The 20,000-nt window shown below is 37.9% G+C and overlaps 2 non-coding genes and 1 pseudogene across 2 annotated transcripts; all 3 read left to right on the forward strand.

Moving 5' to 3' along the window:
* The first annotated feature begins 15,369 nt into the window (after positions 1 to 15,369).
* Positions 15,370 to 17,290, forward strand: LOC148165436 (small subunit ribosomal RNA). The gene has a single exon (XR_015771476.1). It is a non-coding gene; the product is annotated as a small subunit ribosomal RNA (ribosomal RNA).
* Positions 17,291 to 18,906: 1,616 nt separating this feature from the next.
* On the forward strand, positions 18,907 to 19,063 carry LOC148165437 (5.8S ribosomal RNA). Its single transcript, XR_015771475.1, has one exon. It is a non-coding gene; the product is annotated as a 5.8S ribosomal RNA (ribosomal RNA).
* Positions 19,064 to 19,744: 681 nt separating this feature from the next.
* The window catches only part of LOC148165438 (large subunit ribosomal RNA), a 2,255-nt pseudogene continuing 1,999 nt past the window's right edge, over positions 19,745 to 20,000 (forward strand).

A 20,000-nucleotide genomic window follows, 5' to 3' on the forward strand; every position in this document is an offset into this window, starting at 1 on the left:
TGCTTAAAATTCAAGAAAAATACGTAAATTAACCCAGAATCTTGTAATTTTTGACATTTATGAAGTTCCAGACCTGACACATAGATGGCGCCATTTTAGGGTCAGTTAGGTCAAATTATGCTTAAAATTCAAGAAAAATACGTAAATTAACACAGAATCTTGTAATTTTTGACATTTCTGAAGTTCCAGACCTGACACATAGATGACGCCATTTTAGGGTCAGGTCAGGTCAAATTATGCTTAAAATTCAAGAAAAATACGTAAATTAACACAGAATCTTGTAATTTTTGACATTTCTGAAGTTCCAGACCTGACACATAGATGACGCCATTTTAGGGTCAGGTCAGGTCAAATTATGCTTAAAATTCAAGAAAAATACGTAAATTAACCCAGAATCTTGTAATTTTTGACATTTCTGAAGTTCCAGACCTGTCATATAGATGGCGCCATTTTTGAGTCAAAATAGGCGCCAAAATTAAAAAACAATATGTAAAATAAAGGAAAAACAGTAATTTTTGACATTTATGAAGTTCCAGACCTGACACATAGATGGCGCCATTTTAGGGTCAGGTCAGGTCAAATTATGCTTAAAATTCAAGAAAAATACGTAAATGAACCCAGAATCTTGTAATTTTTGACATTTATGAAGTTCCAGACCTGACACATAGATGGCGCCATTTTAGGGTCAGTTAGGTCAAATTATGCTTAAAATTCAAGAAAAATACGTAAATTAACCCAGAATCTTGTAATTTTTGACATTTCTGAAGTTCCAGACCTGTCATATAGATGGCGCCATTTTTGAGTTAAAATAGGCGCCAAAATTCAAAAACAATATGTAAAATATAGGAAAAAACAGTAATTTTTGACATTTGTGAAGTTCCAGACCTGTCACATAGATGGCGCCATTTTTGAGTCAAAATAGGCGCCAAAATTCAAAAACAATATGTAAAATATAGGAAAAACAGTAATTTTTGACATTTATGAAGTTCCAGACCTGACACATAGATGGCGCCATTTTAGGGTCAGTTAGGTCAAATTATGCTTAAAATTCAAGAAAAATACGTAAATTAACCCAGAATCTTGTAATTTTTGACATTTGTGAAGTTCCAGACCTGTCATATAGATGGCGCCATTTTTGAGTCAAAATAGGCGCCAAAATTCAAAAACAATATGTAAAATAAAGGAAAAAACAGTAATTTTTGACATTTCTGAAGTTCCAGACCTGACACATAGATGGCGCCATTTTAGGGTCAGGTCAGGTCAAATTATGCTTAAAATTCAAGAAAAATACGTAAATTAACCCAGAATCTTCCCAGAATCTTGTAATTTTTGACATTTCTGAAGTTCCAGACCTGTCACATAGATGGCGCCATTTTTGAGTTAAAATAGGCGCCAAAATTCAAAAACAATATGTAAAATATAGGAAAAAACAGTAATTTTTGACATTTGTGAAGTTCCAGACCTGTCACATAGATGGCGCCATTTTTGAGTCAAAATAGGCGCCAAAATTCAAAAACAATATGTAAAATAAAGGAAAAACAGTAATTTTTGACATTTATGAAGTTCCAGACCTGACACATAGATGGCGCCATTTTAGGGTCAGTTAGGTCAAATTATGCTTAAAATTCAAGAAAAATACGTAAATTAACCCAGAATCTTGTAATTTTTGACATTTCTGAAGTTCCAGACCTGTCATATAGATGGCGCCATTTTTGAGTCAAAATAGGCGCCAAAATTCAAAAACAATATGTAAAATAAAGGAAAAAACAGTAATTTTTGACATTTATGAAGTTCCAGACCTGACACATAGATGGCGCCATTTTAGGGTCAGGTCAGGTCAAATTATGCTTAACATTCAAAAAAAATACGTAAATTAACCCAGAATCTTGTAATTTTTGACATTTCTGAAGTTCCAGACCTGTCATATAGATGGCGCCATTTTTGAGTCAAAATAGGCGCCAAAATTCAAAAACAATATGTAAAATAAAGGAAAAAACAGTAATTTTTGACATTTCTGAAGTTCCAGACCTGACACATAGATGGCGCCATTTTAGGGTCAGGTCAGGTCAAATTATGCTTAAAATTCAAGAAAAATACGTAAATTAACCCAGAATCTTCCCAGAATCTTGTAATTTTTGACATTTCTGAAGTTCCAGACCTGTCATTTAGATGGCGCCATTTTTGAGTCAAAATAGGCGCCGAAATTCAAAAACAATATGTAAAATAAAGGAAAAAACAGTAATTTTTGACATTTCTGAAGTTTCAGACCTGACACATAGATGACGCCATTTTAGGGTCAGGTCAGGTCAAATTATGCTTAAAATTCAAGAAAAATACGTAAATTAACCCAGAATCTTGTAATTTTTGACATTTCTGAAGTTCCAGACCTGTCATATAGATGGCGCCATTTTTGAGTTAAAATAGGCGCCAAAATTCAAAAACAATATGTAAAATATAGGAAAAAACAGTAATTTTTGACATTTGTGAAGTTCCAGACCTGTCACATAGATGGCGCCATTTTTGAGTCAAAATAGGCGCCAAAATTCAAAAACAATATGTAAAATAAAGGAAAAAACAGTAATTTTTGACATTTCTGAAGTTCCAGACCTGACACATAGATGGCGCCATTTTAGGGTCAGGTCAGGTCAAATTATGCTTAACATTCAAAAAAAATACGTAAATTAACCCAGAATCTTGTAATTTTTGACATTTCTGAAGTTCCAGACCTGTCATATAGATGGCGCCATTTTTGAGTCAAAATAGGCGCCAAAATTCAAAAACAATATGTAAAATAAAGGAAAAAACAGTAATTTTTGACATTTCTGAAGTTCCAGACCTGACACATAGATGGCGCCATTTTAGGGTCAGGTCAGGTCAAATTATGCTTAAAATTCAAGAAAAATACGTAAATTAACCCAGAATCTTCCCAGAATCTTGTAATTTTTGACATTTGTGAAGTTCCAGACCTGTCACATAGATGGCGCCATTTTTGAGTCAAAATAGGCGCCAAAATTCAAAAACAATATGTAAAATAAAGGAAAAAACAGTAATTTTTGACATTTCTGAAGTTCCAGACCTGACACATAGATGGCGCCATTTTAGGGTCAGGTCAGGTCAAATTATGCTTAACATTCAAAAAAAATACGTAAATTAACCCAGAATCTTGTAATTTTTGACATTTCTGAAGTTCCAGACCTGTCATATAGATGGCGCCATTTTTGAGTCAAAATAGGCGCCAAAATTCAAAAACAATATGTAAAATAAAGGAAAAAACAGTAATTTTTGACATTTCTGAAGTTCCAGACCTGACACATAGATGGCGCCATTTTAGGGTCAGGTCAGGTCAAATTATGCTTAAAATTCAAGAAAAATACGTAAATTAACCCAGAATCTTCCCAGAATCTTGTAATTTTTGACATTTCTGAAGTTCCAGACCTGTCACATAGATGGCGCCATTTTTGAGTTAAAATAGGCGCCAAAATTCAAAAACAATATGTAAAATATAGGAAAAAACAGTAATTTTTGACATTTGTGAAGTTCCAGACCTGTCACATAGATGGCGCCATTTTTGAGTCAAAATAGGCGCCAAAATTCAAAAACAATATGTAAAATAAAGGAAAAACAGTAATTTTTGACATTTATGAAGTTCCAGACCTGACACATAGATGGCGCCATTTTAGGGTCAGTTAGGTCAAATTATGCTTAAAATTCAAGAAAAATACGTAAATTAACACAGAATCTTGTAATTTTTGACATTTCTGAAGTTCCAGACCTGACACATAGATGACGCCATTTTAGGGTCAGGTCAGGTCAAATTATGCTTAAAATTCAAGAAAAATACGTAAATTAACACAGAATCTTGTAATTTTTGACATTTCTGAAGTTCCAGACCTGACACATAGATGACGCCATTTTAGGGTCAGGTCAGGTCAAATTATGCTTAAAATTCAAGAAAAATACGTAAATTAACCCAGAATCTTGTAATTTTTGACATTTCTGAAGTTCCAGACCTGTCATATAGATGGCGCCATTTTTGAGTCAAAATAGGCGCCAAAATTAAAAAACAATATGTAAAATAAAGGAAAAACAGTAATTTTTGACATTTATGAAGTTCCAGACCTGACACATAGATGGCGCCATTTTAGGGTCAGGTCAGGTCAAATTATGCTTAAAATTCAAGAAAAATACGTAAATGAACCCAGAATCTTGTAATTTTTGACATTTATGAAGTTCCAGACCTGACACATAGATGGCGCCATTTTAGGGTCAGTTAGGTCAAATTATGCTTAAAATTCAAGAAAAATACGTAAATTAACCCAGAATCTTGTAATTTTTGACATTTCTGAAGTTCCAGACCTGTCATATAGATGGCGCCATTTTTGAGTTAAAATAGGCGCCAAAATTCAAAAACAATATGTAAAATATAGGAAAAAACAGTAATTTTTGACATTTGTGAAGTTCCAGACCTGTCACATAGATGGCGCCATTTTTGAGTCAAAATAGGCGCCAAAATTCAAAAACAATATGTAAAATATAGGAAAAACAGTAATTTTTGACATTTATGAAGTTCCAGACCTGACACATAGATGGCGCCATTTTAGGGTCAGTTAGGTCAAATTATGCTTAAAATTCAAGAAAAATACGTAAATTAACCCAGAATCTTGTAATTTTTGACATTTGTGAAGTTCCAGACCTGTCATATAGATGGCGCCATTTTTGAGTCAAAATAGGCGCCAAAATTCAAAAACAATATGTAAAATAAAGGAAAAAACAGTAATTTTTGACATTTCTGAAGTTCCAGACCTGACACATAGATGGCGCCATTTTAGGGTCAGGTCAGGTCAAATTATGCTTAAAATTCAAGAAAAATACGTAAATTAACCCAGAATCTTCCCAGAATCTTGTAATTTTTGACATTTCTGAAGTTCCAGACCTGTCACATAGATGGCGCCATTTTTGAGTTAAAATAGGCGCCAAAATTCAAAAACAATATGTAAAATATAGGAAAAAACAGTAATTTTTGACATTTGTGAAGTTCCAGACCTGTCACATAGATGGCGCCATTTTTGAGTCAAAATAGGCGCCAAAATTCAAAAACAATATGTAAAATAAAGGAAAAACAGTAATTTTTGACATTTATGAAGTTCCAGACCTGACACATAGATGGCGCCATTTTAGGGTCAGTTAGGTCAAATTATGCTTAAAATTCAAGAAAAATACGTAAATTAACCCAGAATCTTGTAATTTTTGACATTTCTGAAGTTCCAGACCTGTCATATAGATGGCGCCATTTTTGAGTCAAAATAGGCGCCAAAATTCAAAAACAATATGTAAAATAAAGGAAAAAACAGTAATTTTTGACATTTATGAAGTTCCAGACCTGACACATAGATGGCGCCATTTTAGGGTCAGGTCAGGTCAAATTATGCTTAACATTCAAAAAAAATACGTAAATTAACCCAGAATCTTGTAATTTTTGACATTTCTGAAGTTCCAGACCTGTCATATAGATGGCGCCATTTTTGAGTCAAAATAGGCGCCAAAATTCAAAAACAATATGTAAAATAAAGGAAAAAACAGTAATTTTTGACATTTCTGAAGTTCCAGACCTGACACATAGATGGCGCCATTTTAGGGTCAGGTCAGGTCAAATTATGCTTAAAATTCAAGAAAAATACGTAAATTAACCCAGAATCTTCCCAGAATCTTGTAATTTTTGACATTTCTGAAGTTCCAGACCTGTCATTTAGATGGCGCCATTTTTGAGTCAAAATAGGCGCCGAAATTCAAAAACAATATGTAAAATAAAGGAAAAAACAGTAATTTTTGACATTTCTGAAGTTCCAGACCTGACACATAGATGACGCCATTTTAGGGCCAGGTCAGGTCAAATTATGCTTAAAATTCAAGAAAAATACGTAAATTAACCCAGAATCTTGTAATTTTTGACATTTCTGAAGTTCCAGACCTGTCATATAGATGGCGCCATTTTTGAGTTAAAATAGGCGCCAAAATTCAAAAACAATATGTAAAATATAGGAAAAAACAGTAATTTTTGACATTTGTGAAGTTCCAGACCTGTCACATAGATGGCGCCATTTTTGAGTCAAAATAGGCGCCAAAATTCAAAAACAATATGTAAAATAAAGGAAAAAACAGTAATTTTTGACATTTCTGAAGTTCCAGACCTGACACATAGATGGCGCCATTTTAGGGTCAGGTCAGGTCAAATTATGCTTAACATTCAAAAAAAATACGTAAATTAACCCAGAATCTTGTAATTTTTGACATTTCTGAAGTTCCAGACCTGTCATATAGATGGCGCCATTTTTGAGTCAAAATAGGCGCCAAAATTCAAAAACAATATGTAAAATAAAGGAAAAAACAGTAATTTTTGACATTTCTGAAGTTCCAGACCTGACACATAGATGGCGCCATTTTAGGGTCAGGTCAGGTCAAATTATGCTTAAAATTCAAGAAAAATACGTAAATTAACCCAGAATCTTCCCAGAATCTTGTAATTTTTGACATTTGTGAAGTTCCAGACCTGTCACATAGATGGCGCCATTTTTGAGTCAAAATAGGCGCCAAAATTCAAAAACAATATGTAAAATAAAGGAAAAAACAGTAATTTTTGACATTTCTGAAGTTCCAGACCTGACACATAGATGGCGCCATTTTAGGGTCAGGTCAGGTCAAATTATGCTTAACATTCAAAAAAAATACGTAAATTAACCCAGAATCTTGTAATTTTTGACATTTCTGAAGTTCCAGACCTGTCATATAGATGGCGCCATTTTTGAGTCAAAATAGGCGCCAAAATTCAAAAACAATATGTAAAATAAAGGAAAAAACAGTAATTTTTGACATTTCTGAAGTTCCAGACCTGACACATAGATGGCGCCATTTTAGGGTCAGGTCAGGTCAAATTATGCTTAAAATTCAAGAAAAATACGTAAATTAACCCAGAATCTTCCCAGAATCTTGTAATTTTTGACATTTCTGAAGTTCCAGACCTGTCACATAGATGGCGCCATTTTTGAGTTAAAATAGGCGCCAAAATTCAAAAACAATATGTAAAATATAGGAAAAAACAGTAATTTTTGACATTTGTGAAGTTCCAGACCTGTCACATAGATGGCGCCATTTTTGAGTCAAAATAGGCGCCAAAATTCAAAAACAATATGTAAAATAAAGGAAAAACAGTAATTTTTGACATTTATGAAGTTCCAGACCTGACACATAGATGGCGCCATTTTAGGGTCAGTTAGGTCAAATTATGCTTAAAATTCAAGAAAAATACGTAAATTAACCCAGAATCTTGTAATTTTTGACATTTCTGAAGTTCCAGACCTGTCATATAGATGGCGCCATTTTTGAGTTAAAATAGGCGCCAAAATTCAAAAACAATATGTAAAATAAAGGAAAAACAGTAATTTTTGACATTTATGAAGTTCCAGACCTGACACATAGATGGCGCCATTTTAGGGTCAGGTCAGGTCAAATTATGCTTAACATTCAAAAAAAATACGTAAATTAACCCAGAATCTTGTAATTTTTGACATTTCTGAAGTTCCAGACCTGTCATATAGATGGCGCCATTTTTGAGTCAAAATAGGCGCCAAAATTCAAAAACAATATGTAAAATAAAGGAAAAAACAGTAATTTTTGACATTTCTGAAGTTCCAGACCTGACACATAGATGGCGCCATTTTAGGGTCAGGTCAGGTCAAATTATGCTTAAAATTCAAGAAAAATACGTAAATTAACCCAGAATCTTCCCAGAATCTTGTAATTTTTGACATTTCTGAAATTCCAGACCTGTCATTTAGATGGCGCCATTTTTGAGTCAAAATAGGCGCCGAAATTCAAAAACAATATGTAAAATAAAGGAAAAAACAGTAATTTTTGACATTTATGAAGTTCCAGACCTGACACATAGATGGCGCCATTTTAGGGTCAGGTCAGGTCAAATTATGCTTAACATTCAAAAAAAATACGTAAATTAACCCAGAATCTTGTAATTTTTGACATTTCTGAAGTTCCAGACCTGTCATATAGATGGCGCCATTTTTGAGTCAAAATAGGCGCCAAAATTCAAAAACAATATGTAAAATAAAGGAAAAAACAGTAATTTTTGACATTTCTGAAGTTCCAGACCTGACACATAGATGGCGCCATTTTAGGGTCAGGTCAGGTCAAATTATGCTTAAAATTCAAGAAAAATACGTAAATGAACCCAGAATCTTGTAATTTTTGACATTTCTGAAGTTCCAGACCTGTCACATAGATGGCGCCATTTTTGAGTTAAAATAGGCGCCAAAATTCAAAAACAATATGTAAAATATAGGAAAAAACAGTAATTTTTGACATTTGTGAAGTTCCAGACCTGTCACATAGATGGCGCCATTTTTGAGTCAAAATAGGCGCCAAAATTCAAAAACAATATGTAAAATAAAGGAAAAACAGTAATTTTTGACATTTATGAAGTTCCAGACCTGACACATAGATGGCGCCATTTTAGGGTCAGTTAGGTCAAATTATGCTTAAAATTCAAGAAAAATACGTAAATTAACCCAGAATCTTGTAATTTTTGACATTTCTGAAGTTCCAGACCTGTCATATAGATGGCGCCATTTTTGAGTTAAAATAGGCGCCAAAATTCAAAAACAATATGTAAAATAAAGGAAAAACAGTAATTTTTGACATTTATGAAGTTCCAGACCTGACACATAGATGGCGCCATTTTAGGGTCAGGTCAGGTCAAATTATGCTTAACATTCAAAAAAAATACGTAAATTAACCCAGAATCTTGTAATTTTTGACATTTCTGAAGTTCCAGACCTGTCATATAGATGGCGCCATTTTTGAGTCAAAATAGGCGCCAAAATTCAAAAACAATATGTAAAATAAAGGAAAAAACAGTAATTTTTGACATTTCTGAAGTTCCAGACCTGACACATAGATGGCGCCATTTTAGGGTCAGGTCAGGTCAAATTATGCTTAAAATTCAAGAAAAATACGTAAATTAACCCAGAATCTTCCCAGAATCTTGTAATTTTTGACATTTCTGAAGTTCCAGACCTGTCATTTAGATGGCGCCATTTTTGAGTCAAAATAGGCGCCGAAATTCAAAAACAATATGTAAAATAAAGGAAAAAACAGTAATTTTTGACATTTCTGAAGTTCCAGACCTGACACATAGATGACGCCATTTTAGGGTCAGGTCAGGTCAAATTATGCTTAAAATTCAAGAAAAATACGTAAATTAACCCAGAATCTTCCCAGAATCTTGTAATTTTTGACATTTCTGAAGTTCCAGACCTGTCATTTAGATGGCGCCATTTTTGAGTCAAAATAGGCGCCGAAATTCAAAAACAATATGTAAAATAAAGGAAAAAACAGTAATTTTTGACATTTCTGAAGTTCCAGACCTGACACATAGATGACGCCATTTTAGGGTCAGGTCAGGTCAAATTATGCTTAAAATTCAAGAAAAATACGTAAATGAACCCAGAATCTTGTAATTTTTGACATTTATGAAGTTCCAGACCTGACACATAGATGGCGCCACTTTTGGGTCAAAATGGGCGCCAAATTTCAAAAAAAATATGTAAATAAAGTAAAAACCAGTAATTTTTGACATTTGTGAAGTTCCAGACCTGTCATATAGATGGCGCCACTAAATTATGTTTTCGACTAACAGGTGGCGATACCAACATTAATAGTTACAGAAAGCTGTAATTTTTTTGACTTTCAAGTTTAGGTAACTGTTCTACAGATGGCGCCAGCATTGCTACAAATACAGGAACCTGTAGTTGTTTTTTGACATTTGACATCTTGACCTAATCTATAGGTCTAAAGATCAGCAATAGAATGGACTTCAAAGTTGATAATAAAGCTTTATTTTTATTATATATCGTAAATGGATTGTGTTTAAGCATAACGTTTGAATGGTTATGCAACCGCTTAAACTAATTGTTGCCGAACTTTCGTCTTTCCTTTGCATTCTTGAATAACGGAAATATAGATGGATTATTTTTGTGCATGAATTTTAAATTGTTATGCAACCATGAAAACACTAATTATTTTCTTTTTTCGGAGTTTTTTCAGATTATTGAAAGTCTGACACAAAACCTGTCCGTAACTGCGGCGTTCTCGCCAAACGCTACAGCTTGAAAAATCTAAAATTCGCATAGTCTAAATGTCCGAGAAAAATCGAAATTAAATGAAAACGAACAAAAGTTCGGACCGAACTAACATTAATCGAAAGTGGATGTCATAATTTTAAGTCCCTAACTAAACGGGATCTAAAACCCTTTCGAAACTGTGGCGTTCGAATTTTGATGAAAATTATTCCAAGTCCAAAGTCGGAACTGAAGCGTTCACATTGAACGCTACAGTTTCGAGAATCTATTCGGAACTGAAGCGTTCACATTGAACGCTACAGTTTCGAGAATCTATTCGGAACTGAAGCGTTCACATTGAACGCTACAGTTTCGAGAATCTATTCGGAACTGAGGCGTTCACTTTGAACGTTACAGTTTCGAGAATTTATTCGGAACTGAAGCGTTCACATTGAACGTTACAGTTTCGAAAGGACAAAATTAACAAAGACCAAAAGTCCGAGAAAAATTGAAATTAAATGAAAATGAACAAAAGTTCGGACCGAACTAACATTAATCGAAAGTGGATGTCATAATTTTAAGTCCCTAACTGAACGGGATCTAAAACCCTTTCGAAACTGTGGCGTTCGAATTTTGATGAAAATTATTCTAAGTCCAAAGTCGGAACTGAAGCGTTCACATTGAACGCTACAGTTTCGAAAATCTATTCGGAACTGAAGCGTTCACACTGGCGATTGCTTATGCAACCATGAAAGCACAAATATGAAACGCTACAGTTTCGAAAACTCATTCGGAACTGAAGCGTTCACACTGGCGATTGTTTATGCAACCATGAAAGCACAAAAATGAAACGCCACAGTTGCGAAAACTCATTCGGAACTGATACGTTTACACCGAACGCTACAGTTTTGAAACCTCGTTCGGAACTGATGCGTTCAAAAATGTCGAAATTTTTACAAGTCCAGTTTCGGAACTGTAGCGACTGCATGGACTTAGCGCGAAAAGGACACATTCAGTGGGAACTGTAGCGGTAGGGACCCGTAAAAAAAGTAAAAAAAATAATAAAATATTTTATTTTTTGCTTTTTACCTTCCGTATACACAATTTTTTTTTTTTTTTTTTTTTTTTTTTTAAGTCCAAATTGGGAACTGTAGCGGTCAACAGAAAAAAAAACTTTTTCCATCAACCACATACAATTCCCATTTTTAATATAATATTATTATTTATATTAATATTATAATTATTCATAATATATTACTGAACATTTGCTTCTCCTCAGTTTCGTTCTTTGGTTTCCAATATCATTCACTCGATCATATTTAATTCAAGCTTGTTATCGGAGGAGAAACAAGTCTTTCACAATTTTCACCAGTTCTGCTTACCATGTGACGGATCTTTTGTTTTTCAACGGGCGGAACAATAATCGAGATTTTTACTGCTTGGTGTTTCGGGCTTTGTGTTTTATTTTATAGATCCGTCACATTATTCAAGTAAATTATTCAATTCAATTTGTCGTCTGCATTAGAGTCAAGATTATTAATTTCATCTCATTTGCAGACGACTTTGGATAAGAGCACTGGGTGGTCACGTTTTTTAACTAGCGGTGAATTAGCTAATTCGTTCGCAAAATGCACGTTACAGGCGGACTAATTCACATTTCGCTATTCATCGAGAAATTTTTATTCACAGCGGTATATTGTCTTTCTAGAGACTTACCACTTTTTATTTCATCGATGTATTTTTATTTTTAATTTAGCATAATATCATTAAACGGGGTCGCGATGTACGAGAGGTAACAGATCGTACGGACGCGCACATTTGATTTCATGTCAATCCATTCATCGTGCGTACTTGTCCGTCATCGCTGCCACTTACCATCACTACTCCCTATATATGCCACCGCGGCAGCGATCAGCTCTGAATCGCTCGATGCGTGAAACGATCGAAATCCCATAGTGCGCCGGCCGCTCGCTATGGGCGAGGGGTAGAGTAAAACGGTCTGATCGCTCGGTGCAAAAGTCCGTTTGGGTACTTAGAGACGGAATTTTAAAATTCTGATTTCGCAGATCAATTTCAAGGATTATTAGGACTCGAATGCTGTCGACCATGTTTTGTAAAAAAAGTTTTTTACGTTTTTACGGCAATTTGACTGAACGCTACAGTTTCGAAAAAAAGTCGGAACTGTGGCGTTCGATCGAAATTTTTCCAAGTCCGAAGTCGAAACTGTAGCGGTCGACCAAAATTTTTCTAAGTCCGATTCGAAACTGAGGCGTTCGACCGAAATTTTTCCAAGTCCAATTCGAAACTGTAGCGTTCGAACAAAATTTTTCTAAGTCCGAAGTCGAAACTGTAGCGTTCGGCGCTCATTCGTCTAAGTCCGAACTCGGAAGTGTAGCGGTTGACAAATTTACATTGACCAAAAGTCCGAGAAAAATCGAAATTAAATCCAAACGAACAAATGTTTGGGTCGAACTAGCATCGATAGAAGGTAGATTTTATAATTTCAAGCTCCTAATTAAACGGGATCTAAAACCCTCTGGAAACTGAGGCGTTCGAAATTTTGATGAAAATTTTTCTAAGTCCGAAATAGGAACTGTGGCGGTCGAGCGAAATTTTTCTAAGTCCGTAGTCGAAACTGAGGTGTTCGAATTTTTGATAAAAATTTTTCTAAGTCTCATGTTGGAACTGTGGCGGTCGAGCGAAATTTTTCCAAGTCCGAAGTCGAAACTGTAGCGTTCGAACGAAATTTTTCTAAGTCCGAAGTCGAAACTGTAGCGTTCGGCGCTCATTCGTCTAAGTCCGAAGTCGGAAGTGTAGCGGTTGACAAATTTACATTGACCAAAAGTACGAGAAAAATCGAAATTAAATGCAAACGAACAAATGTTTGGGTCGAACTAACATCGATAGAAGGTAGATTTTATAATTTCAAGCTTCTAATTAAACGGGATCTAAAACCCTCTGGAAACTGAGGCGTTCGAAATTTTGATGAAAATTTTTCTAAGTCCGAAATAGGAACTGTGGCGGTCGAGCGAAATTTTTCTAAGTCCGTAGTCGAAACTGAGGTGTTCGAATTTTTGATAAAAATTTTTCTAAGTCTCATGTTGGAACTGTGGCGGTCGAGCGAAATTTTTCCAAGTCCGAAGTCGAAACTGTAGCGTTCGAACGAAATTTTTCTAAGTCCGAAGTCGAAACTGTAGCGGTCGACCAAAATTTTTCTAAGTCCGATTCGAAACTGAGGCGTTCGACCGAAATTTTTCTAAGTCCAATTCGAAACTGTGGCGGTCGAGCGAAATTTTTCTAAGTCCGAAGTCGAAACTGTAGCGTTCGGCGCTCATTCGTCTAAGTCCGAAGTCGGAAGTGTAGCGGTTGATAAATTTACATTGACCAAAAGTCCCAGAAAAATCGAAATTAAATGCAAACGAACAAAAGTTACGGTCGAACTAACACCAAACAAGGGTGGCTGTGATAATTTCAAACCCCTAACTAAACGGGATCTAAAACCCTCTGGAAACTGAGGCGTTCGAAATTTTGATGAAAATTATTCTAAGTCCGAAGTCGGAACTGAGGTGTTCGGTCGAAATGCCGTAAAAACGTAAAAAATATTTTTTTCAAAACACCGTTAACGGCATTCGAGTCCTAATGACCCTTGAAATTGATCTGCGAAATCAGAATTTTAAAATTCCGTCTCTAAGTACCCAAACGGACTTTTGCACCGAGCGATCAGACCGATTTACCCGACCCCTCGCCCATAGCGAGCGGCCGGCGCGCTATGGGATTTCGACCGTTTCGCGCATCGAGTGATTCAGAGCTGAACGCTGCCGCGCTGGCATATATAGGGATAGTAGTGGTGGTATGTAGCAGCGGACAAAAGCGTACGATCGAAATGTGATTTTATGTGCGTCCGATTATCTTGTTACCTCTCGTACACCGCGACTTACCCGTAGTTGGGACGATGGCCGGAATGTGTACCCTGTGGACCCACCATCGTTTGAGGGATGACAAATCTTGCCATTGACCATGCACAGCGAGATTGCGGATGCGGCGAGCGTTTCTATGTTAGCGGTCCAAATGCAATCAAAGATTTTATGTGTTCGTGTCAGAACGACCAAAAATTAACAAATGCGTCAACTCACTAAAGTCCGAGCGAGAATTTTGAAATAAATAAAATTTCATAAACTCGTAACGTGTGAATATTTCTAAAGAGAAATCTCACAATAAACCGTCGCTTTCAATCTAGCGAAGAGTATGGAGAATGTTTGAACTTTTGCTTGTCGACGACGATATTTTTTCTTTACGATAAAATTTCAAGTCGATGTGCCCAAAAATCTCTAAATTTTGAACTGGGAAATTATTTCTTCGTCCGATGAATCGCATTGATCTCTGTTTTTGACGAAAAAAAGACGGATAAAATGCAGCATTCAATCAAGGATATAAAATAAAAGAAAAATTTTCCGTAAAAACTATATTACAATGGAGGATTATGTTTCTACTTTTCGTCCGATGAGTCGCAACAAAAATAAGTAATCCATCCGTCGTTGTTCGTTTAGTCGATCTGAATGCACTGTAAAAATTTATTAAAGTAAAATGTTACGTTTGCATTTCATGAATTTTGACAAACGTGTACCGAAATGTGTACAAATTATTTATTTCGACGACGACGACAACTTAGAACGGATGAATAAAATTAATTGTTGCAAGATTCAAACAAGGATGAAAAAGTCATAGAAAATTATTCCGTAACCATGATATTGGATTATTTTTTCTTCACTCTCTCCTCCGATGAGTCGCAACAAATAAAAATCCATAAATCAATTCATCCGTCGTTGTTCGTTTAGTCGATCTGAATGCACTGTAAAAATTTATTAAAGTAAAAATGTTACGTTGCATTTCATGAATTTTGACAAACGTGTACCCCGAAGTGTGTACAAATTATTTATTTCGACGACGACGACAACTTAGAACGGATGAATAAGAATAAAATTGTTGCAGGAGATTCAATCAAGGATGATGTGAAAAAAATGTCGAAAAATTTTCCATCCAGAAAGATCGCGTGGCGTTACGTCTCTTCTTACGAGGTTTTCGTTTCGCAGACACGCACACTTTCTTCAAAACAATAATAGGAAAGTGTTCAGTTTTTTATAAGAGCAGCAGGTGTCTTTCCGAAATTCTACGATTATTGTAGCTTATATGACTAGAAGGAAAGAAAGACTAAAACTCTCTTATTTTAAAACAAGAACGCAGTTCCCTGGTTGATCCTGCCAGTAGTCATATGCTTGTCTCAAAGATTAAGCCATGCATGTCTCAGTACAAGCCAAATTAAGGTGAAACCGCGAAAGGCTCATTAAATCAGTTATGGTTCCTTAGATCGTACCCACATTTACTTGGATAACTGTGGTAATTCTAGAGCTAATACATGCAAACAGAGCTCCAACCGGAAACGGAAGGAGCGCTTTTATTAGATCAAAACCAATCGGTGGCGGTCTCCGTCATCGTACAACTTGGTGACTCTGAATAACTTTACGCTGATCGCACGGTCTCGCACCGGCGACGCATCTTTCAAATGTCTGCCTTATCAACTGTCGATGGTAGGTTCTGCGCCTACCATGGTTGTAACGGGTAACGGGGAATCAGGGTTCGATTCCGGAGAGGGAGCCTGAGAAACGGCTACCACATCCAAGGAAGGCAGCAGGCGCGCAAATTACCCACTCCCGGCACGGGGAGGTAGTGACGAAAAATAACGATACGGGACTCATCCGAGGCCCCGTAATCGGAATGAGTACACTCTAAACCCTTTAACGAGGATCAATTGGAGGGCAAGTCTGGTGCCAGCAGCCGCGGTAATTCCAGCTCCAATAGCGTATATTAAAGTTGTTGCGGTTAAAAAGCTCGTAGTCGAATCTGTGTCCCGCGCCGCCGGTTCATCGTTCGCGGTGTCAACTGGCGTGCCGCGGGACGTCCTGCCGGTGGGCTTAGCTCGAGAGGGCGGCCCAACTCAATCCCGCCGCGGTGCTCTTCATTGAGTGTCGAGGTGGGCCGGCACGTTTACTTTGAACAAATTAGAGTGCTTAAAGCAGGCTAAAACTTCGCCTGAATACTGTGTGCATGGAATAATGGAATAGGACCTCGGTTCTATTTTGTTGGTTTTCGGAACCCCGAGGTAATGATTAATAGGAACGGATGGGGGCATTCGTATTGCGACGTTAGAGGTGAAATTCTTGGATCGTCGCAAGACGGACAGAAGCGAAAGCATTTGCCAAAAACGCTTTCATTGATCAAGAACGAAAGTTAGAGGTTCGAAGGCGATCAGATACCGCCCTAGTTCTAACCATAAACGATGCCAGCTAGCGATCCGCCGACGTTCTTCCGATGACTCGGCGGGCAGCTTCCGGGAAACCAAAGCTTTTGGGTTCCGGGGGAAGTATGGTTGCAAAGCTGAAACTTAAAGGAATTGACGGAAGGGCACCACCAGGAGTGGAGCCTGCGGCTTAATTTGACTCAACACGGGAAACCTCACCAGGCCCGGACACCGGAAGGATTGACAGATTGAGAGCTCTTTCTTGATTCGGTGGGTGGTGGTGCATGGCCGTTCTTAGTTGGTGGAGCGATTTGTCTGGTTAATTCCGATAACGAACGAGACTCTAGCCTGCTAAATAGGCGTATTTCGACATCCCAAAGGCCCGTCGATCCTGGGTTCGCCCGGTGGTCGTGCGCGGTTTTTACTGTCGGCGTACAAACAATTCTTCTTAGAGGGACAGGCGGCTTCTAGCCGCACGAGATTGAGCAATAACAGGTCTGTGATGCCCTTAGATGTTCTGGGCCGCACGCGCGCTACACTGAAGGAATCAGCGTGTCCTCCCTGACCGAGCGGTCCGGGTAACCCGCTGAACCTCCTTCGTGCTAGGGATTGGGGCTTGCAATTGTTCCCCATGAACGAGGAATTCCCAGTAAGCGTGAGTCATAAGCTCGCGTTGATTACGTCCCTGCCCTTTGTACACACCGCCCGTCGCTACTACCGATTGAATGATTTAGTGAGGTCTTCGGACCGGTACGCGATGGCGTTTCGACGTCGTCGATGTCGCTGGGAAGATGACCAAACTTGATCATTTAGAGGAAGTAAAAGTCGTAACAAGGTTTCCGTAGGTGAACCTGCGGAAGGATCATTAACGTGTCCTCGTACACACGAATTTTGACATATGTATAATTTATTATTATGCATTTTTATTTGATCGTGTCGATGTACACTTTATGTTTTTACAACACCGTCGTCGATGACATGGAGTCGACGGCACGATCTTTTGTCGTGCCGTTGCTTGTTTCTTTTTGAAACACCGTGTGTACGACGTTTTGAACTACGAATCGTACATATTCGGAAAAACAATAGCGTTACGCTGGCCCGCAGCGCCGGTCCTTGCGATCGAGTTTTTCACCTTTTTTGAACGAGAAAAACCGAATTCGCTCGGGCATACGGCTGTTTCTTCGGGTACCTAGATTTTTTGATTTTTTTTGTACTATCTCTCGATCTTTTCCAATGATGGAAAAAAGGAGGGACGCTTTCGGTTTTTCGACCGGATCGCGGAAAGTTGTGAACTCCACCGCGAAAGTCGAAAGACGTTAGAAGTCCTCTTTTTTCGGACACACGGAGAGGATGTAGCAGAGTAGTCGAGAAAGAAGAAAATCGCAGGTGTCGAATTAGGTTACGACTCCGTGGGTTTTAAATGATTTACGCCCGGCTACGGGACCGGCGAGAAACGCTCCCGATTTTACGATTCGCGTGAATGATGTTCGTCGTTAGACGCTTCAAAGAGTTTTTTGAAAGCGCCGTTAAACGAGCGATCACACACACATCACACCTTGCTTTTTTAATGTTTTTGGTAGATGTGGTAAAGTGATTTCGTTAGAAACGGTAAAATTCTCTTTACGGAGCGTACGACTGCACCATTTCAAAATTATATACACCGTCAATCGTCATTAAGTCACGATATAGAACGGTAAACTTGAGGATTTTATGTTAGACGCTCAGTCTGGCACGTCTATAGATTTTTTCGTCAAAATTCACGATCTGTCTTCGGTTTGGCGACGAAAAAATATAGAAAGAAAATTGAAACACGAACACAAAGACCGCCCGCGAAAATCTCTTTTCGCTTACGGCGGATACTAATTCGCTTTTTCATAACGAGTACGATGATGTAATGATGTGTTGATTCCGATCGATCAAAAACCGTCTCTTCGTCACACTTTTTAAAGTGCTTGACACACGCACACTAAATGAAAGACACAATAAAGGAAAACTACCGAAAATGTAGTTTATGAGAGAAAGCAGCATTATTTATTAAAATTATTGCTGAGAAAAAGGAAATTGGCAAATTCCTAATTAAAATCGTATCGAACATGTCCCATCTTCACACATACATGCTCGTACTTTGCGTGTAAAAGCGGAGACCGCGTGAAAAAGAAAAGTGCTTCTTTTTCGGTGCGCGGATACAAATTTGTGTTTGGGTTAATATTTTTTTTAATTTTTTCGTACGCGTAAAACTGAGACCGACGATCGCGTTCCCTTTCAGACGAGAAAGTACGGACGAAAGACAATTAAGAGCGAGAATCATAAATATCCATACCACAACACCGAAATTTTAGACGTGGCACGTTTCGGAACCACGAAGATCATTTTCGTTTCGGATGTACGCACGTACGCAAAAATTTTTGCAAGACGTGTATAGACAGCTGGACGATCGGCATGATCGGGGTTCTTGTGGAACGAGCGTTTAAATTTTAAAAAGATTACCCTGAACGGTGGATCACTTGGCTCGTGGGTCGATGAAGAACGCAGCTAATTGCGCGTCAACTTGTGAACTGCAGGACACATGAACATCGACATTTCGAACGCACATTGCGGTCCTCGGATATAATGTTCCCGGACCACTCCTGGCTGAGGGTCGTGTCAATTTCAAAGACTGCTCGGTTTTCGTTTTCGGACGAAAACGTCGGAGCGTGTTGGATGTGTTGCGACGCGTCGAATAGGTACTCATTAATGTACGTGATCGTCACTTACGTCACGATATAACGACGCACGCCTCGAACGTGTGCCGAGACGTTTACTCGAGCGTGTTTTTTCGTCAAAAAGGACGGGACGGGTATGCTTTGTATTTTTTTTTTACAAAGTCCGTCGGACGTCCACCTTGCGAATCATAAATACGAAAGTGTTTACGTCGGCACATGTTCTTGCGTGGTGTGTCGTAGAATCGTGTGTTTGTGTGCGTTTCTCGTGCAGCGAGTAAATTTGCGCGACATCTTAAGACGCGAAAGCGACCAACTACTACTTGTTGTAGTTGTTGGCTGGTCTTTCGGCGTAGCACGTCCTATTTCTTCAACATGTCGTCATTTAAAAAAAAAAATGGCGTTTTAAGGTTGAGAACGTTATAGACGGTCGTCGTGTCCGAGACGTGTAATGCAAATCGCGACAGACGTCAGATCGTAAGCGTTTCTGTAAACTTAGCCATTTTTTAAAAAGAAAAATGACGAACACGTATAGCAAGGAATGGGAGACGTGTCGTGATCGTCGAAATGACCGAATGAAAAATTTTTATTTTTCATATGCGACCTCAGAGCAGGTGAGACTACCCGCTGAATTTAAGCATATTACTAAGCGGAGGAAAAGAAACTAACTAGGATTCCCTCAGTAGCGGCGAGCGAACAGGGAGAAGCCCAGCACCGAATCCCGCGGCCGAAACCGGACGCCGGGAAATGTGGTGTTAGGGAGGATCCGTCATCCCGAGATCGTGCGGCGCGTCCAAGTCCATCTTGAACGGGGCCACAGCCCATAGAGGGTGCCAGGCCCGTAGCGACCGCTGCCGATAACGGGAGGATCTCTCCTCA

This window comes from Gnatocerus cornutus, unplaced genomic scaffold (genome assembly GCF_029298725.1).
Source record: "Gnatocerus cornutus isolate USDA-ARS CGAHR unplaced genomic scaffold, icGnaCorn1.1 ctg00000319.1, whole genome shotgun sequence".
Classification (NCBI taxonomy): Eukaryota; Metazoa; Arthropoda; class Insecta; order Coleoptera; family Tenebrionidae; genus Gnatocerus; species Gnatocerus cornutus.